Genomic DNA, 22,972 nt, shown 5'->3' with positions numbered 1-22,972 from the left:
TGCTAAGTATACAGAGAGAAAATATTGTAATCGTCAAACGTTTCTAATTCGAGATTACGTCGTAACTGCACATTTAAAACCACCTAGAGTCCTGAAAACACATTTTTCTTAGAATTATATCTCTTTATAAATATCATAACTCAAAGAAACTTTGCAGAAACTATCGACTTTACACAATACTTGTAGCTTTCTATCGAATCTTGAAAGAAGTTTATTTCGAGGAAGTTTGTCTGTCCGCATATAAGTTAATGAGACAGAAGAGAACTGGATGGAAAAAATGGTGCACAGATTTTATATCTAAAGTGTAGATATATGGTAAATTTGAAAACAGATTCTCCAAAGGGTTGTCCGTCTGTCAGACATTACTTTCACCAGCATGTAGACTAGATAATTCCAAATCATAATTACTTACATATATGAAGTTTCGTATGTGATTTTTTTACTCTAGTCATAACTTTACGTCATATTTTGGTTTTAATGTGTTGGAAAAAGTGTGTCCGAAATATTGATTTGGTTTTCTTTACACTTGAGGATTAACCAAATTCAGACGATTCATCGCGAAAACATCCACAAAGATTGCATGCTAATAGAGTCTTTTGTAATTATTTTTTCGCAATGGCATACGGTTAATAATACGCGCGTGCATTTATTAGAAAGTATGCGAGGAAGTTTCGTGAAAACAGCTCTCCCGTTTTTACTTTTTGTCCAAACCATATGCATTTGAAAAGAAGCTAGTTTTTTTCTCTTTTCAGCATCACTTAAATTTCATAAAATGTTAAATTGTAAATGAGTTTCGTTTAAATAGTTCAAAATTTTTAATAATCACAATTTTAAGTGGTGATTAAAGCTATTGCATCGGATCAAAGCTTCCATTTTTATCATTTTTTTAAATAAATAAGAAAAAAACCAGTTCTTCTCCTCAAATAAGTTTCTTCCATTTGTGCTTGCTTTTTATGACCTCGACATTAATTCGCCAGTAACACGAAAGAAGAATACGAGATTGTTTTGTCTGGCAGTTATCAAAATAACTGGTCTGCTGCAACACCTACCTTTTAGTCCGATTTTGTCGGTAATTAGTTTTTTCATCGCGTCCTTCGATTCCTTCTTAACGGAAAAAGGGTAAATATCTTCTATTATTCTAAATATTTACTTAATATCTACTTCTCTTCTCTTCTCTTCTCTTACTTACTTATACTAAAAATGAATGCGTGTGTCGGCACTCTATAGACTAGATGGTTTAACCTAGACCTATCAAACTTGACTCAAATGTACTTTGAAATGTGAATCTTGGAGAGAGTTTTCTGAAATGTTAGTTATAATTTTAAAATAATTTTAAATAATTAAGCGAAATTTAGGTGCTTTTTTGCAATAACATCTGAAATATTATATTCAAGAATAAAATAAATATACAAAAAATAAAATATACGAAAATGGAAGATAATATTCAAATGTGGAAACACGCACACACACACATACCTGTACTAGCACGTTATTCGTGCAAAAGAAAAATTACTATTCATCAACTTGCTAGCCAGCCACCATATTTATAAAACTATAATTTTCAACACATGCCTCTACAAAATTAAAATAAATGAAACATATAATATTTTCGAGAAAAATAATAAATACAAAAAAAGTTTTGGGGTCCTTTCAAAATATATTTATAATTAATTCAATGACTCTGTGTTATTTAAGGTAAACATGATTTATACAAACAGTCTAACCCCTCTAACTTTGGTCCAACAGTTAATTTCTAATCCACTTGAAATAGGCATATACATCCAATAAGAAAAATGATCTAAATGAAGAAAAGAAATATAAATTTTATTTAGTTTGTATCTCTAAATGATTTGATAAATTACGAACTTTAATTCTTTTGTCCTATGAATCATGTTCAATTAAATATTTTTAATGTAATTTTATTTTAAATAAATAGAATTTCAATTTTATTTTTGCGATTAAAACTGACTTAGTTAAGAAAGCTGGAATGTCATTATTTTATAAAAACATCTAGATCGTCTCTCAGAAGATATGCCAAAGAGGTTCGGAGTTTTCACATTGCTAATTGGCCTAAAACAATGACATTCAAAACTTCGTAACTCAGACAAATTTATTCAAATAAGACGTTTTTCAGTTTAAAAGTTCGAGTGTCAAAATATGTTGCTGAATATGATTCATAGGACTGAAGTATTGTTTAAATTAATTTTTTTTTTCATAATTTTTCAGAAGTACATTTATTGAGTAAAACAAAATAAAGCATTATTATTTATGTCATTTAAATCCTTTTGAAAGCAAAATTGAAAACGGAATTTTACGTTGAATCGGAGAAATGTTTATTTATCAATTGTCTAAGCTATTGCACAAGTCATTAGATGTATTCAGTAATATACATAAGTTTTCAATGCTGAACGATCTATCTTCTACAAACTCATTTTTTAATATATATTTATCTCAGCAAAATAAGTTTATTTTCATTAACTTAAATTTAATCACTTCAACTTCAATTTAAAGTTCAAATTTTGCGGATACTGACAGAAATTGTACAAAGAACAGAAAGGCGTTTAGACTTCTATAAGAGTATGGGTTATATGACTTTCAAAATTCGAAACTTAAAAATATATTGCTGAAGAAATTATTAAGAGCAAGTTGCATAAAATATTAAATGGAAAATTTTAATTAACAGTTATTTTGGCGAACCAATTAGTTTCCAAATGCTTTTTTTTCAAAATGAAAAATAAAAATAATCAAATATTGTTTTACTGTTTAATACTTTTCATTACTTAAATATGTTCATATTTTATATTTTCAATGAAAATAAGGTGCGATTTTTTAAAGTATTCAATTTTATAGAATATGAACAATACAAGATTCTTAAGATTTTTTTTCCTTTGAGCAGTACTTGAATGAATTGAAGTTTTCCTTCTTAAGATGGAATATATATATATATATATATATATATATATATATATGTGTGTGTGTGTGTGTGTGTGTGTGTGTGTGAGTGTGTGTGTGTGTGTGTGTGTGTGTGTGTGTGTGTGTGTGTGTGTGTGTGTGTGTGTGTGTGTGTGTGTGTAATGATATTTTAACATCAAATTTAATCCAAATTAATTTCTAAAGTTTTATCGTAATTCAGCCTATATTAACTTCATTCTAAAATATTCTCCTATTTCCTGATCCCATTTTACTTTTTTTTATTTAATTAATGCATCAGAAAGCTCTGTGAAAATGTTTTAGTCAGCGATTCCCACACTCCGAGTGAAGGGATAAAAAATTGCTAACCTAAACAAATTCTTCTAAGTTTTAAAGATATTCAAGAAAAACTAAAATGGGAACCAGGAAAACATATCTGCAACATCAGTACCGATGTTCGCTGAGAGCGTTGTCTAATTCAAAAGATAAATTCAGAGCAAGGATAACAGGCATTAAGTAGATGAAAAATTACCGATGTTTTCTGGTTCGCATTTTAGTTTTTCTTGAATATCTTTAAAACTCCCCAGTTCTCTCACTACTGAAGACATTTGAAGGCAACAAATTGTTGAAGCCTCAAAATGCGTAGGCAACAAATTGGCGATTTATCCCTTTTTTTATTTTGGAATCGGCTTTCACAGTATAGCTTTTGAAATAACTATCGTTTGCTAATGTAGTTTTATTTTGGAGTCGGCTTTCACTGCATAGCTTTTGAATTATCTATCGTCTGCTGTTGTAGTATTTCTCTTTGAAATCACAGTGTTCAAGGGCAAATCAATAAAAAAAAATATTTAGAAATTTAATAGCCTCATATAATATAAATAATAATATTAAATATTAGTAGTCATTGTTCAATAACAAGTATCTCTGGCGAACCAATTCGTTTCCTAATCCTAAAATATTATTTTTATAAGTAAGTAACAATTTAGGAAAAAATTGTAAGTCAACTAAATTAAATAAATAAGTTAAAATGTAAAAGTAATACAGTAACATTTTCTGGAAAAATAATGCAGAAATATTTCCTGAAGTTACTTTTGAAAAACGTCAAAATCACAGATAAATAATAATTTATTTAATATTTTAATTAATTTTATTCAAATTAATTTCTTGAATGTACGTATTCATAATCTCTAAAATATATCTGTGCTAAAGTTGGTAGCTCAGCGACAATGGTTGAATTGCTAGAGAACACAAGGACACACATTTTCTTTATTTTTGGCAGATATAATTTAAAAGACTTTCACGTTTGCTGTTTTCCTTTTTTTAAATTTATTTTTCATAGATTTTTCTATAATGATATTATTAAATATTTCATTGTTTCAATAAGGCAGCATGCATGAAATGTTTTTAACTAAACAAAGGATAAAAAAAAATAAAGAGTTCATTTATCTCGCATTATATATATATTTTAAAAATTAGAAATATAAATTTCAATTCCTTTAATACTTTTCCTTGTTTTCAAGGAAACTTTCTAATTTTATTACAATCATTTTATACAAGTTTCGTTAATTTAATTCGACCCATCCTCTGAATGATTGAATAAAATAATCAAATAAATAAATATTATTGGTTATTTTTTGCTAAATGTAAATCTTTAAGTTTTCCTTATTAATTTTCCTTCAACTGTCTATTGAATACTTCTATCTTACATTTGTTAAACTTTGTGACATAGCACTGCTTAGCATTAACAGAGAAATGTTTATGTGAAAATAATTCTCAAAAAATAAAAATAGAAGTTTCTTAAAATATTTTTTTTTCATTACTTACAAAAGTATGTATATATATATTTTAATTTATGGAGGTCAAAATAAAAGAAGCACGTAGGTCTAACAGAAGTCATCTGAGCAAAAGGGAATTTTAATCACGTTTACAATGTGATTAAAATTAAACAATTATCATTAATTACACGATTGTGATTCAAATTTATAATGTGTGTATTTCCAATCCTAGTGAATGTTAAGATTTTTTTATATTAATTGTAGCTAAATTGAAGTCTTTTTAATATTGTCTCTAACGTTTAAAGTTTTTAAGATTTTCATTTATCCCCTATATGATAGATAAAAATAATTAAGTTTTAAATCGTTAATAACGTTTCGAATATTTTTAGTATTTATGCTTTTTAGAAATTGCTTAGTATGTAATTTTTTAAATTATTATCACAATATTATGGAAAATGAACTTAATTTCATTAAAATGTCACTGCATATATGAAATCAATATTTAATTGAATCCAATACATGGACTGGTATTTAAGCACAAAAATTATTGAAATAATATTCTATCATCAAGAATACTTAGCTACAAAATTTCGAAATTTTAGAATATCAAGAAGTTAATTAAAGGTGTAATGCATGGTTACATTTTTTATAAAAATGAAATAAACTAATTTAAATAAAAACGCGCTATAATAAATTTCATATGTGATATCATAGTAACTAATAATTTATAATCATGTTGAAATATAATTACTACTAGATTTGAAACAGGTTTATATAACGAGTCTGTATTGATGAAAGTCAAAGGTTAATTAATTATCTTTGAAATTTATTTATGGATTAAAAAGATAATGAATTACATTCAATTATAATTTTTAAAAAATACTATCTAAGTGGTATTACAGAAGATTAAGCACTTAATATGCGTAATGAGCAATCAACTGAAAAGTAATTCATTTTTGTTCCCAACTAGCGATTAACATGTGTTTCTACATCGACATGTTTAAGATGAAATTTTTAAAAGAAAAGACATTCAAAACAAAAAAGTTATTTCCTAAAACAAAAAAAAAAAAAATTTTTTTCAGAAAAAAAATTCTTTTTTACTATAAAATTGAAGAAATATTCTACTGTAGTTGAAAAATCTTTAGCATTATCTGCAAAATTCTTTGACACAGAGCTAATTTATGCGGAATTTTGAAGAAGCTATTTTCAATTGAATATCTAATAATCTCTACTAATGTTCGAGTTTAAATGCCAAAAAAAAAGTGGAAAAATTGAAAAGAAATTCTATTTGAAAACATCTATATTACTTGGAGATATTTCATTCATTTTGTATCACTTTCAATCCAATTAGTTATTTTGCCTTCAATTTATTGAAGGCAAAATAACATGCCAAAGCCGAATATATAAAAATCTTCTATGAACATAAAATTGTTAAATAACTTTAAATACAATTTGTACATAAATCTGGTATTTACAATGATTTAATGGATTTTTTTTCATTTATATAAAATCAAAAAATTAATGCGAATGAAGTTTTAGAAAAGCCGGCGTCCTGGCATAGGGGTAGCGCATTTTCTCCGTGATCTGGGCTTCCCTGGCCCGAGTCCCGGTTCGAGCATTGTTGTTCTTCTATCTGTGACCCCTCTGCAAAAAAGGGTTGTGCAAGCGAATGTGACGCATGAAATAGCTAAGCTGTACTCTTGGCCGTAGTCGGTGCTACTGAATAAACAAGAGACGCTCACTCGGCTTAAATCGCTGACAGATAACTGTCAGCGGGCTTTTAAAGTGCCATAAGTAACAACACAACAACAATTTTAGAAAAAAATCTGAAAAAATATCAAGATCGCATTAATGGTTCCATCCATTTTATGAAAGTGGAAGAACAAGTTGTTTAATTAAGTCAAAATATTATATTTTATGAATAAAATGTATTTTTATCAATATTTTAACTATAATAACAACTATATAAATATCTTAAAGATAGAAACAAATAATGAAAATTCACAAATTAAAAGTAATTTACATAAAATAATGATTCTTTAAAAAATTATATATGCAATTAAGAAATTTAAAATCCATACTTTAAAACACATTATATATATTTCATATAATTCTTACTGTCATTGTTTTAAAATACTATATTATGAATTCCGAAGAATATGACATATATATATATATATATGTGTGTGTGTGTGTGTGTGTGTGTGTGTGTGTGTGTGTGTGTGTGTGTGTGTGTGTGTGTGTGTGTGTGTGTGTGTGTGTGTTTTGACAAAAAGATAGACAAACTATTGTTAAAAGGAATAAACTTATTGATATATACTTTTATGAGCTTTCTTGTTCATTAATATTGGTGAAAAACTTTGTTATTAATCATTTGAATGTCGAAAATTAGAAAATGATGTATTTGGAGAAATCTCAGGCGCAGCTAATTAAAATATCTAGGATAAATATCGGATTATTTGTAAATTATAATATATCATTTTATAATAAAATATATAATTTTCCGAGTACATATTATATATCTATAAAAAAACTTTATTTTCAATCGAAACATATTTTATAAAAAAATAAAAGGGCCTACGTAGGGAATAAGCCATTCATTCCAACTCTATTCATCAAAATATTTCTTCACTTTTTGAAAGGATATTCGTTTTAATTTTTGAAATTAACTTTCAGATATTTTAATGCCCTCATTACATTTAACACTTTCAACACTACCGACGAGATATCTCGTCTATCAGATACTTCCAATTAAATTGGAAATTAAATTGGTACCATTAAAAAGATTATTTTTTGAATCTTAACACATTCATCACTAATGATGAATTAGATAAAAACTCCATGAAAAGACAAATATCAAATATCAATGGAAGTATCTGAAAGACGACATATCTCGTCGGTAGCGTTGAAAGTGTTAACCATGAAGATATCGATTCCTTTAGGCATACTAATTAAAAGATGAATTTAAATTAATTAGTGCTAAAAAATCAAATCGTAGAGCTTTTTCTAGATTTAATTATTGATTACCAAATAACTTAAAATATATAATTTTTGTGCTTATATATACATGCTCCTGGAAAATAAGTTTGACTTAAATGTTCTCTATTTCCATTTCCAAAGTTTATCTGTGTTCTTGCATTCATTTTGTTCGTGTATTTTTCATATGATATTACAACTCTAACAATAGACATTAAAAATTACAAAATATACTCAAAATGTTTATTTATAGTAAGCATTTGTTGTAACCAAATCTTGCTTATTTTTCTTATTAAATCGACATTCAGCTAGAACGGCCTACAAATTCAATACGCACTAGGCCCTTTCGCGTATCCATCGTGAGAAATAACCACCGAGCTATGTAGCAACTGCTTCACAGGATACAAATTTCAATAAATAAAAGTTTTACGGAATTTTATTCAAGCATACGTATGTGGCAGACATACGAACTAATAGCTAATTATTGTATTTGCGTCATCGTAAATAATATAATAATTATTTTACAATCTCAATTTTCATGTAGATGCTTTTATTGTTAGTGAAGAGTTCTTCTCATTCAATTCAAGCATTTAAAAAAATTATTGTCCCATTTTTCTAGAAAATATTACTTCTCAATGAATAAAAATAAATAATGTAATCATTTCTTTTGATTTACATTTAGTCTGACGCCATATATTTCCTTATTACTATAATAAACGTACAAATAAATTTAGTATTATTACAAATAATTTCCCCTTAAATAATTCTTTTGTTATCGAGAGATACCTATATTGCTATAAATCACAAGAAGGGCTTTCTCATATTCATGACTGAATTGTGAGGAAAGTAGTTATTGCTATTTTGCTTTTGCGTTATTCCGCTGATGACGCTGCAGTCGGCTGTGCGATGTAATCTCGAAAATTAAAAAGCAAAAACTTCATAAATTTTTGAAATATTTTGAATTTGAAAATGAATAAAATGCAAAAGAAACGCATTCTTCTTCGTATTTCTTCAACATTGCGAATGTTTGAATTTGCACCCAGTATTTCAACAAATGTGATTATTGCCGCAACTTGAAATCTTAAATGCTAGATAATCATGAAAAAAAAAAGTTGTTTCAGTATTAAATCTATCATCAAATGAAATTTAAAAAAAAAATTCGTGAAATCTACGATTACAAATTTTAAGTCATCATCTGAGAACATTATTATTTTTTAGTCATTATTTGTCTTAATTAATTTAAATCATTAACCAGTTTAATTTTAAAAACGCATCTGCTGTTAAAGAAGCATACGTAATAATAAAGCAATACATGTAAAAGCAGTTCAACCTTTTAAAAACGCATCTGCTTTCAAAGAAGCTAACATAATAATAATAATGCAATACTGGTAAAAGCAGGTAAAAAATATATGCTATTAAAAGATGACGATGAAGATTGCCATTTATGCTTTATTCATTGCCCACGCGATTTCGAGCTTAAAAATCCCCTAACCAAAACAACATCAGGTTTCCACATGATAATAAAGAAAATCAATTTCAAAGAAACGCTTTCAACTAGAATAATACATTATCTTAAAGAACTAAAGACAAATTTTTTGCAATGTTAGGAAACGAGCTTTGGAATTTCTATTTAAGATATTGCAATCGAAATGAAGATATTCTAATCAAAGGTATTTAATACATGTTTTATTATAATTTTCTCTATTTTAATCGCAAAATATGATTTAACTATTTGTCATTAGTATAATAAATATTATTTATTGTATAGCTCGAATGATTTGATATTATGTAATTTATTAACGAATTTATTATTATGATTTAAGATGGGATGATATAAACACTCTCTCTCTCTCTCTCTCTCTCTCACACACACACACACACACACACACACACACACACACACACACACATATATATATATATATATATATATGATATTTTAAACTCTAATTTAAACTTAATTAATTTCCAAACTTTCAATTTAATTTAGCCCATATTAACTTCATTCTAAAATATTCTCTTATTTCCTGGTCCCATTCCACTATTTCTATTTAATTAATTCAACACGGGTTCTAAAATTGCTGAATCGGCTAAAAGCCGACAAGTTCCCACACTCAAAGTGAAGGGATAAAAAATTGACAGCCAAACAAATTCTTCTAAAAGATACCTTGTTTCCCTTGCCTGTGGCCGATTCGTTAAGAAATCCCTATTGGAATCTTATGGTATATAAGACTAGGGCTAGTTAATTTCTCTCTCTTTTACCTTTTTCTGCTTTTGTGACGCGCTGTGAGCGGATGTGCCTTATAAATTTAAAATTGACCATTTAAAAAAATTTGTCCAAAATTGACAAAATATTTCAAGAACACCCTTTGACATTATGTAGGTAGCAGTTGAAGAAATATTTAGTGTTTAAATAATATATAGAGAAGTTTTTATAAATTGTTTCAATTCAGAACAAATTATATAATAGCAAAATTATGTTTTTTTTATAACATTTAACAATTGAATGGATATTTTGCCACTTAATTTCCGTTTTTCTTTTTTCAAAAGATTGTTTTCTAACCTTTTATAATAAGGAGTAAATACTTAAATTCCTATAATAGAGTATTCTTGAGTACATTGGTTAATTAGCTATTTCTTAGACTCGCCGCTGAAACGCTACATTTAAATATGAAAGAATTTCTTGATCCTGCTGTAATGCTCTTCCTCTAATAAATAAATGCAGAGCTCGCAATGACTGCAATATCTCAAGTGGGCACGGCGTAATTTCTTTTTAAATTATTAAAAAAAAATCATTTGGCTTCGATACCCGCAGCAACTAGCTCCTAGTAGCTTCACTCACACACTGAATGTAAGAAATTCGCAAAATCTGCTCGTGCTATTCATGAGCAGTGGCGCCATCTAAGAAATATCTGATTAATTAGAGCTGTATATTCTATTCCACAAGGATGTCCTTAAGGGAACTGTGACGTTCTCGGCATTCGAAATTGTCAAAATTTCAGTTGCAAATTCAGCTTTTTTAACGATTAAATTTTATATCTGATCGATAATTGAGGACACATATAACGAATGATTTGTTTCAATTATAAAACTGTTGAAAAATATTTGTTTTTAAATGCCAAATCGAATATGTACTGTGATGCGATAGTTTTCAAATTCATTACCATATATCATTAGACTCGAACAAAAAATAATTCTGAATAAAATCCCCTCAAAATTGTCTTAATATATGAGAATAGGTTTAATAATTATAGCCAATTTATTTTTATTTAAATATGCTAACAATAAAAATTTCAGAAAAAAAATTGAATGCCATGTAACTTGAATATCTTAAAAATATATATAATATTTTGCATGATAAATAACCTCTAAAGATTAATAATATTGCAAAGAAAAAAAAAATTAAAAATAGGTTTAACAGATGTGAAATGCTTGTAAATATTGTTGTATAATGTTTCATATAATTGTCATGAATGAAATGTTTATTTTTATAAATGCTTTCCGAAATTTGATGAAAGCATGTTTTGAGAAATAGACAAAAAAAAAAAAAAAAAATCTGTATTTGCGTAACAGGGACTCCTGTTAGATTCATTGTTAAAAGTAATTTATAAACATACGACTTTTTAAAACTATACAAATTATACTACAATCACACAATGTTCCTATTTTATTAGACTAAAATTGGAAAATCGATCTTTTGAAAGTGCAAATGTTCCCCAAATGGTTTTAAGTAAATACTGTCAATGACATCCATTAGTACGCGATATTAAAATTCAATTTTAAAGAATAACTTAGAATAAATTTCCAACATCTTCTTATCAAATAACAATGGTGCGATTTTCCTTCCTTTGTTTATGTACTTACGTTTTGAAAATTAATTTCTTATATTTCAAATCTCCAACGGAAATTGAACTGGTTATCAATACATATCCCAGGAGGGATATGTATCATACTCAAGTTAATTTTTGATACATTTGATTCGATTCATGTTTGTGAAGATAGAACTTTGCAACTTTGAAAAGTATTTGAGATGAATTTCTTTTTATGTGGTCTTAAAAGCAAGTATGATTACTAAGCTTATATATATATTTTAAAACCTATGCATGAGTTTAATTATTTTATACATTTTCTGAATCTTTTCTTCTTTTTGTTGATACCTGGAAAATTCCTTGCTTTTATTTTTCTCAGCCGCAGAGTTTCGAATTGATAAATGTTAAAATCCTTACCAAATTCAAACGGTTCTTTCAGAAAAAAATTAAACCTGTTTTTATTTACACTTTTATTTAGTTGAAATGTTGAAATTTTGAAAGCATTTCTTTCTCTTGTCGATTTATTTTAGGTCTGAAATGTTGTACAATTCCATCTTTCGATGACATTGAGCGTTTAATCTGAATATATATAATCACATTTGAAAAATTTGGGCTCTAAAAAATTGCGCGTTAGAAACCCGATTCTACCAAAGTCTTTCTGCGTATGTAAGCCTTTGCATATGTAAATATTTAAAATACTTTTCATGCAGCTGCTGACTAAGTCCTGTAAAATTTTCCAAGATTGGCACATTAAAATTATATTTTGGAACTAAATCTAGGCTGAAAATACATAGATTGGTGATATCAGAAATGTAAGTTCTGTTCTGGAATTTAGTAAATCAATTATAATAAGTCATTGGAAAAAATGCTTTAAAGTTTACATTTAGTGCCAAAGACTTGAAATGCTAATGGAATATGGAATATCTGGAATTATGATTTTTCATATCCTTTAAGCATCAATCTTTAAAGCATCAATCACGTCTGATAAAATATTTCTGTGATATTTAAAAGGAACAGAAAATTAGTTAATATTTAAGGAGAAGTTCTTCTGAACAATTTCTTTTCTTAAATCAAAAGTATTTAATAAACAACAACTTACTATCTAAATAGCTTTTTAAAAATTATGAGTAAATTCTTTAGATGCTTTATTTCTGAAATATACGTATTAATTGCTTATAAATTCAATTAATTTGTAAAAAAAAATCGCAAAAGTGAAGAGATATAGATATATTTAATTAAATCTGTTTAGTAAAAAAGTATTTGTTCACATTCTGGGAAAAGTTTGACACTGATTCAAATTTTATTCAAATATATCAAAGACTTAATTAAATTAATCAACTGATTGATCACTTCAGAAAATTTTAAAATGGCGACTGGTCGTGTCTACAAAGTTTTAAAACTTCAGTGTACCAGGAAAAGCATCAATAATCAATTAACAATTCCACCGTCTAGTAAACCTTTGAGGTTAAAGAGGAGTTAGTAAAAATAATTTAATCTCAATATCAACCCATTTTGTAATCACTTGATTATCGTGCTAAAAAAATGGGAAGAGATAAAAGATATTTCTATTTTAAATTGCTATATATATAAACGCTTTATCAATTTGCGTTTCAGAAAGCAAGTGGCATGATTACAATTGACCTTGAATGATAAGAAGATGATATCTCCCTCCGCAGAACAAATAGATTTAAGACATTGAATTATCCGAATATTGATACTCTATGCGTTTTGTTTATTATTTATTCGAATCAAAATTCAATTCTCTTATCATACAAGGTTATTCAAAACTGTTGCAGTAATTCCAAATAGTACAAGTTCTTTGTAAATAACAACAGGAAGATAAGATTCGAGCACAGAAATGGAGAAATCTTGAAGGGTTTTGTGTGTGTGTAACAATAATATCTTGAAATGAGTAACTGATTTATATTGACAAAATGAAGGCATTCATCCATTTGAATATCTATTTCATATGAAATGGGAATAAATCAGATGTAGAACCGTATATATATGATTGTATTCCATTTTGTTTCTAATTTATTCTATTAATATTATCTTTTTTAAAACCATGGAATACAGATTATGTTTAATTAAGCAGATTCTGACTCTAAATCAACTTTAAGACATTAACAACAACTTTTAGACTCACATTTTATATTCTTTTGGCGATTTGGGATACGCGAGGATAGAACCTGGGACCTTGTGGTTCGCAGTCCAGTAACATGACCAGGATACAAAAGCATATGCTCGTGTAGCGTAGTTGTTAACTGGCTTTTATGCTATTCACCACAGACTCTCCCTCCAGTGAGTCGGAGGTGAGACGAACGATATGGCTATTGAGTGGTGATGTATTAGCATTACGTATACATAGATTACGTATACATATAGTATCAACATAGATTGTATTAGGGAAAGTAGATAGGTAGCACTTTAGAATGACATGAATGAAAGATGGCGCTGCGATCACTACATTCTTACTGTTTATTGTAATTATTTCCAAAAATATGATGATTTGTTAGGAACTCTTTAATGCAACTTTATAACATGATATGAAATTGAAAAATACTCCTTATTCTCAAAATACTCATTTTATTTCTCAAAATACTCAAAAGTCATTTTCAGAAGAGTTGATTTAGACTTTAAGAATAAAGCAATTCAAGCCTTTAGAAAATTGGCTTGTTCAATCTAAATTTTAAATTTAGAAATATTTTCCATTAATTATTATTGTAACAATTATTCAATTTAATTTATTTAAAAAATTCACAAGAAAATATGCATGTACCTTTTTAATATATATTCCTTCCTTTTCATTCTTAATATATATTATTACATGCTATTTTAAAATCTAATTTAACTCTTTAAAGGGCCATTTTTTTCTAGTCATATTATGTTAAAATATTTTTAGGCTTGAAATTAGAATAAGAAAAGGGATATATTTAGCTTATTAGATAAATTTAATTTGATTAATTAATTAATTTGGTTTATTAATAATTATCAAATCAAGACACATCATTTTGTGTAAGATAAAGAACTGAAGCATCTAAGTTTCTGTCTTTCTAAAAAAATGTGTCAGAACTTATGCCAACCTACATAAATTCACACAAAGATTGATAAATTTGGTGGGAAGCATACTTCCCACGGCCCTAGAAAGGGTTAATGTGAGATTATCAATACAAAGTTATGCATATAGAAATCATGAGCTTCTAATAAATACTGAAAAAAGACTGAACTCTTTTTTTAATGGATGTTCCGCCAGTTTTACTTGTTTATCTAATAATAATTTAAAATAAAAAGTGATAAAGAAGCATTATTCAAAGATATGATTGCAGATTTGTTAAATTTAATTAATTTTAAATTCATAAATTAATAATAATATGTGTAGATGAAACAGTGAAGGTCAATGAAGTAACATCCAAACAGCATCAGATCTTTTGTAAATTAAATTTACTTATTTTTAGAAAAGCTGAATTATTCTTGGAAAATAAATAATTCACCTTTTGAATATTTGTTTGGACCCTCAATACAATTTCTCACATATTTGTCATTCAGTTTACCAGTAAACTGTAACTGAAAACTCTGCTATATGACTACAATTGTCCATTTGGATGACATTAAAAACTATGGTAATAGCATCACAAAGAAAGTTTCAAAAGCAATAAAAATTGAACAGAAGGAGTGGACCGTGGCGGACCACCATGGTGTCTGACTGTGCTTGTCTAAAACACAAGGAAGCAGGGAAACAAACCACTCATACAACTAAAACGAAACTTGATGCTCGTTCGAGGTGACGTAAAATCCTCCATAGTTTTATCTAACTAAGATATTGAAATGCCTCTTTTTATCTAACTCACAACTATTTATCTAACTAGCTATCTATCACTAACTTTTTATCTAACTAGGCTCACAAACCACTCATACAACTAAAACGAAACTCGATGTTCAAATAATAATACGACAAGAAACACCAAATAATATTCGAGTTCAGAAATTAGCCTCAAAAATCAAAGAACAAAGAGTTTTATACCTGAGTTTAGAGATGCATAATCCACGATATTTTGAATAACAAATAATATTGCTATTGTTATTTTTAAATATGCGTTCCAAATATCTGTTATTTCAATCATATTATTAATTAAAAATTATTACTTAATATTAAATATAAAATTTATTAATTGTAATTAATACTTAATTTACTAATTTAAGTAACGTGTGATTGAATTAATTTATCTGCTTCAGCTTACTTCTTAATTTTTTTTTCTCGAAACTATTTATTTAATTTATTTATTAGAGTAAACCATTTTCTGGAAAAGGTGAGTTAAAAATATATGTCATTTCTTTAAAATGTTTACTTTAGTCCTATATTCTACCAATAGATGGTGCCAGCAGTAAACAGAGTACATGTAATCAAAGTCAATCATGTCACGAGCAATTAAAAATGATCTGTATGGAATAGTGCATCATCAAATACGAATATCGGTCACTCCCGTAAAGTGGAGCGGTGACTTCGCACTTTCCAGTGAAGCCTCGCACTTTCCTGTGAAATCACCGCTCCAATAAATTTCAGTGATATACAATTCAATGATACGATACGATAATTCCAATGACCGGTCCGTTCACTTTTCAATCCAATCACAGATTTCTTTCGAGAGCTTCTATTGGACAGATCGTATCGATTGTTACTTTCCAGTGAAGTCACCGCTGGAAGTCTCCGGCAAATTTCAGTGATATCGATTGTTACTTTCTATCGTGATCCAAAACCTGTAATCGAAATATCATCAGTAAGATCGTATCAAGGATTTGAATCACACCCCTCTTTGAAAAGTATTGATCACTTGTATTTGTGACTTTTTGATATTGGTTACGTAATAACCGCTCTGAAAATATTCGTCATCCCTACCTGAGTTAAATAAAACTATGGAGAATTTTACGTCACCTCTCATTTCTGACTCCATTGGTGGTTGCAAGAAAAGACAACAGATAAACAAAAATTTAGGAACAGTAAACTTTCATTTTTCTCAAAGGTAACAGGAACACTCTTCCAAGAAACTAAAAAGCCAATATTCTGACAAATGAATATCTACATATATCCGGGAAGTCATATCACTGTCTCTCCGCCCCTCTCGAAGGCACACGGATAATAAATACTGAATGACTGGACCGCCGCAACAGCAACACTGGCGGGAACTGTGGTTGAGTCCTAAGGGCCATCACCGGCCACGGTACAACTCTTCCCTAAGGAAGTACATCCCGTCATGGATGGGAGGAGCCATATTCCCAACTTTTCGTGTACCCTCCTGGGTGGCGAGATCCAACCACCATGCTAGAAGCATCTCATCCTCATTTCGAGGTGCCCTCCCGGGGGGAACAGTTATCGAGAATTCATCTTGCATTGTAACTTCCATACAGCCTGAAAAAGCTGGTGAGCAGGCCTTCGGTAAAATGCGCAGAAGATTGAGGAACTCTACAATGGGCCTGACATTTGAATTCCCGACCGCTGATCGTAAGTAGAGGAATGTACCATCCGGTCAGTCTGGAAGATGATACTGGATGGCCATGGATACCGGATGTGGACATCTACCGTGCTCCGTGGCTGTACTATATCTAGAGGTGTCTGGTTCTGTCATATTATATATGTGGTAGAACGCAAACGTCTGCATAAGCAAAGCTCAGTACATTAAGAAGCTCAGAGATGCTTGATTTTTATAAAGAAAGCAAAGACTATTAGCCCTCTTATGGCAAGGCGAGAGGTGTCTCAGTGAAAGATGAAAAGGCCACCACAAAAGAATGAAAAACTACAAAAGAAAATTTTTCAACTGAAGGCGAAAGCTAATTTCTTTATTAAACTTATTAATAAAAACAAAACTGAAAATGCTGTTTTGATGGTAACATCTAATAAAATTGCTATTTTTTTTTTTTTAACGTTACGCTAAAAGCAGGCAAAACACGTCTTCTGTTGAATTTTTCTTGGAAGCTCTGGGTTTAAAGTTCTGTCTTATGGGACATAAAAAACATGGATATACAATAAGTTTTTTAATTAGAGGATAAAACACAACGATGGGGAAAATGAATAACGATATTTGATTATATAAAGAAATGCTCGTAAAATAAATACTTCTAATATGTATACTATAATGTTTAATGGATTATAGAAAAAGATTCTGTATTTTATTGACAAGAAGTAACAAATGTATAAAGTGTTCTCAATCCTAAATTTTTAAACATTTATGCAAATTTCGCCATCATTTTTCGTTGACATAAATATATCATTCTTTAAAAAAAAAGTATAAAAGTATTTAAATTAAACGAAACACCTTTAAAAAAATTTAGCCTTGTCTTGAAGTATTGAAAAATGAAATAATTAGATAAAACTTCAAGAGGTTGATAAATGTAACAATTCATTGCCCGAAAATTTAAAACTCATGGACCTTTATATCATTTAAAACGACAATAAGAAATGAAATAAACGTTTTTGATACATATACATATATGTTCAAAAATCACTTTGCATGGACTTTATAAGATTTGTTTATTTCTTAACATAAACTTCGAATCAAAATCAGAAATGTGTGAAAACTGCATATTTTCTTTAAGCAGTTTATGAGAAAGGTGCAATAATTGCATATTTTCTTTAAGCAGTTTATAAGAAAGGTGCAATAATTGCATATTTTCTTTAAGCAGTTTAGTTTAGTTTTATTAACGTTCTGTTGTAAAACAACACTAGGACAATTTTGGGACGGACCTCGTAATTTTTAACCGCGGCCAGATGACGAGGACGACACCTAAGCTGGCACCCCCATCTGCCCACCACGCCACACCAGCGGGAGAACGTTTGGCAATAACGGATTTAACGTTACACGACGGTTCTTCGGTGGAATCCTGTCTCGAGCTTGAAATCCTACGCCTCACGAGCCGAGACCTTAGCACCAGACCACCGCGGCTCTAACCTATTTAATCAAACTCAATATTTTAAATAAAACTGAAATGAATTAAAGCAAATAATAATTATTAAAATTATTCTTTATGAGATTGATAAAAATATATCTTAACTCACGTTTTGGAAAAAAAGATAAGACAGATTTCTTCTGTCGGGAAAAGGAAATAATTCTTGTTTGGTCAAAAGTTGGAAGTTGGACCATCCACCGTCTTGCATAAAAAGAGAAATTAGAGTAGAGGGAAGATAGGATAGACAATTGCCATTTTATATACAATTAAGGGGGGGGATCGTTGTGGGTAGTCGATCGTTATGACACCAAAAATATTATTGGTGTTATAGCAACCGACTATGCACAGTGATAGCACAGTTAACAACTCTCCATTGACAATTTATAAACTTTAATCTTTAAATAGCAATGTTATTTCAAAAAGCTTACCTGAAAAATTTTCTCGACTGAACTTGCATATGCATGAATTATATTCGTCTTTTCCTTTTGATGTTTACTAAATTTAGAATAAAATGAAAATAGATTTGCTTCTTTTTCTTAACATTTGACTTAAAATTTAGAAGTTTTAGAAATTTTTTTAAAAGAGAAAAGATAATTTAAGATTTATAAGAATATAAATCTTAAATTATTTTTTGTTTCTTTTAAAAATATTAACTTATTTCCTGCAGCAGCTTCGATTTTTAATCATTTAGTTGGGCCACTATAATTCTAAATAATTCATATTAATTACTTTAAAAAATGTTAAAAAAATTCGTATTTTATCCATTTAATTGGGTTATTATTCTATTTTAGAAAGCAAATCAGCTGGAACCTAAGGTGGCTATTTTGCGTAAATTTTTCACAGTAACACAAGCATATGAATGCATTTGTATTACATATATTCAGTGAAAAAATTAAAAACAGTTATAAAATATATTTTAAAAAGAAAAAAAGTATATTACATTTTGAGCACATGTAATTGAAATTTGTTTCTGAAAATTCAATTCTTCAAATTGCACAATATTCAATTGCTCAAAAAAGTAACGACCTATATATTTCGGTCGTTACTTTTTTGAGCAATTGTATTTACATGCTTCTAATACAGGCCGATAACCCGTCAAACGCCTTTTCAATTTAGCTTAAAATTAGGTGTCTATATCAGAGATGTTAAATATGTGTACCGTATTTTATCTATTTAGCTCTATTCACTTTGTACTTTATCATTTTATGAAAAATGATTTTTTTATTTGAAATTCAGGTACTCTCAATAACATAAGAAGATCCGTTAACTGAAGAGAACATTTAATAGCTTTAATAACTCTGCAGACTGTTTCTTCTTTTTTTTTCTGCATTAAGAAAAGGCATTATTTCAAATATATACCATATTTACAATGTAAAGAATGGGTTAACATAGAAGGCTCTGATAATCTAATGGAAATGAGTACGGAATTTTGTAAAAAGTAGATAGAATCCAATAGTTTTGGTGCGTATTTCATAGATCAAATATTTTTCATCATAAATATTTCTTCAGTTAAAATCATTTTATCATAATGCATTATATTTTTAAACAAATTTTACATTACATTTTTATTACTTTTTGTCTATTATAAATAAGGATTTTTAATTTATTTCAAATTTACCACACATTTAAGAAAGTTGCACTGAAAATGGCATTTTTAAATATCGTTGCCTTTTGCAAATTTTCTAAAGAAATATTTTGTGCACAGTTAATAAAAAGAGCCAATGAAAAATATCGTGTCATAATGTTTCAAATATCGACCTCTTCACCCGTAATCATTTTGCCAAATTTTAATAAATTCAATATTCTTGTACTTTACTCTACTGTCTTTTAAATAATTAATTATGAAAAGAGAAAAAAAAACTTGTCATTTCATTACAGATTCAAATTAATTCACTGTATTCAATGGCGTATATAACAACAGGATTCGCAAATATAATTAAGACAGTGTCATATAATGACGTGAGGATTTGGACTTCATTTGTAAAAAAAAAAAATCTGTTCTGAAAAATAATACAAAATTATACAGTTAAATCTCTTAAGGTGTACGTACATACTAGAAGACTTTTTTTTTAATTTTAACTTTAAAAATTCAGTTATTTTACAGTAGGTCATTAATATATGTTTAAACTCATTTCAGTGAAAAAAAATATGACACTAATTATTAATTAATTAAATAATATTTAATGAGCTAATTAGCCTATTTTTTGAAAAATGATATATTAAATTCTAATTTGTACAGACGCACAATTCTAGTTGGAAATGATGCCTAATATTAGTCTTCATGTTGTCTGCCTCAATCAAGTAATAAAAAATGTATAATTTTTTTAACAATTTTTTCATCAACGATGAATAGAAAAAGCGTGATTTTTTCCTGTAATTTTAACTTTTAAATAGCTATTAAAATTTATTTCTATAAATATAACTTTGATTGAGGCACAAAACATCCAATATTTCATACAGATTATTTTGATATATAAATAACTGTATTTTGTTAATTTCTTGTTGAGTTATGATTGTTTGAATGAAGCAACATAGTGGGAAAATATCATTCTTCATAAAATGAGTTTTAAAAAAAACCGAAACTAGAGTTTTTAATGAAAGCAACTCAAGAAAAATAATTATAACTCGAGAAATATTTAGAATATTTACAATATCTTGGTATCGTTTGAAAGCCAAAGAACATTATTAAGCAATAAAACAATATTCGATATTTTGAATGATTTTCGAACTTTCAAGTGTGTACCTTAATCATGGGATTTCCTTTAACTCTAAGAAAAATTCGAATTTTCGCTACCAACTGCAATACTACTCTTTTGCGTATAAATAGAATACATGCATTAAAAATATATGCATACAAATAGCATATATATTTTTTTCCCTTAATACATTGGCTGAATTTTTAATGCAATCAGAAAATGATATTTTTGCCCAAAGTAAGTGAACAAGTGTGTAATGCTTATCTGATAACCATTTTACTGATAAGGCATTTATCACACAACGACAAGACGTCCTTGATTTGCAGCCTTGGAAAGAAAAGTAATTTCCTAATCTTTTTGTTCAATGAGAAGCTGTCGATTTATTTCAAGGTGATATAAACATTTTAAGCACATATAAAATAATTATACTAAAGGCTTTACAAATCCATTTGATTCTATATATTCTGAAATCATGCATTCTAAGCGCATAACAGCGATGAAAATTCTGAACACATTACATGCTTTGGAGTAAAAAGAAAAGTATCATTACATTTTAGCAAAAAGAAAAGAATAACTTTCGTTAAATGTTTTTGAACGCCAGAGTTAAATGATTTGCATGAACATTTCACTTAATTTATCTCTTTTAATAATAAAAAACGAATGTATAAATGAAGTTCGACGCTCTAAAGGCCAGATCGTTTCGCCAAAAGCTGTTAAATTTATCAGAGAAAAATTTTAGTGATTAGAAGTATGAAACTCCGAATGATATTTTAGAATTTTTAAATAATTAAAATATTAAGCAAGATTTTAGATTTTATCGGCAATATTTCTCGGAAATGTTATTACATGGAGCTGAGAATTTTAAGCCATGACAAATTTAAACAGGTAAAAATAAACTTACCAGAGAGGTTTTTTTTTTTTTTTTTTTTTTTGCTAATCAAGTATGGAAAATGACATACACATCTCAAATTTCCTTATCGATTGTCTATAGAATTTTCTAATATAAATACTTTAAAAAAAATGTTAAATGCTGCTAAATCACTCATGCTGTAATGTAAAAGAAAAAAAGCAGTATCTTACACTGAATTTTAGAATTTTTGTTTAGTCAATTCTTCAGTTACAAATAGAACGTTGAAATCGTCAAAAAATTAGGATCTAATTTAGATTTTAATAGATCTGCACCTTTCCTGAACGAGCACCATCTGTACATTATATATATACACAAAAGTATTAAAATCAAGTTAATAGGAAGATCAAATAAACCAAATAGAAAAAGAATCCGGCCTGAAGACTTTTTCAAGGGTCACCCTCAGGCAAGGGATTCAAAAAACGTGAATGCAGACAAGAAAGTCTAAGACTTAAATCATCAGTTCATCTGTGTTTTAGAAGTAGCTGCATTTGCGCTCTCTAAATACTATGAAGTTTTTCCTGTTCCTTTTTTGGTTTTAGTTTGGATAAGAAATAATTTTTAGTCGCGATTCCGAAACTATTTCGTTTCGTTTTCCTTTTGGTTTCGTTTTCAAAATATTTATTACTTTAGATTGGTTATATATATATATATATATATATAAAATAATAATGAAAATATAACAACAAAAATAACAAGTGATGAAAATAACAAGAAATGAAAGACAAAGGTAAATTGCTATAAGATAGAGGAATGAAATTATTATTTGATATTTAAACCAAAATCATACATTTGGGTTTAACTATCACTTGCCACTTGGGTTTACACCACTTTTTTGTAAAAGAGCATTTGTATGCCCTTTAGTATTTATATGAACACTGTAACCCCAAAATGTATGAAAATAATTGCGTGAAATTATAAATATAGCTTTATTATTAGAATCCTAGATCTGTATATGAT

General features: G+C 28.2%; 1 protein-coding gene across 4 annotated transcripts in view; it reads left to right on the top strand.

The window, feature by feature from the left end:
- Nucleotides 1-985: 985 nt before the first annotated feature.
- The window catches only part of LOC129974945 (alpha-tocopherol transfer protein-like), a 108,335-nt gene continuing 86,348 nt past the window's right edge, over nucleotides 986-22,972 (top strand). The window contains exon 1 of one of the 4 annotated variants that reach the window (XM_056087758.1): nucleotides 986-1,119. The gene's annotated coding sequence lies outside the window, so the exon portion shown is untranslated. The remainder of the gene's footprint in view (nucleotides 1,120-22,972) is intronic. The other 3 variants (XM_056087757.1, XM_056087759.1, XM_056087760.1) reach the window with 3 other exon arrangements.

Source organism: Argiope bruennichi, chromosome 7, assembly GCF_947563725.1.
Source record: "Argiope bruennichi chromosome 7, qqArgBrue1.1, whole genome shotgun sequence".
Taxonomy (NCBI): Eukaryota; Metazoa; Arthropoda; class Arachnida; order Araneae; family Araneidae; genus Argiope; species Argiope bruennichi.
This window is presented reverse-complemented; position numbering and strand designations above follow the sequence as displayed.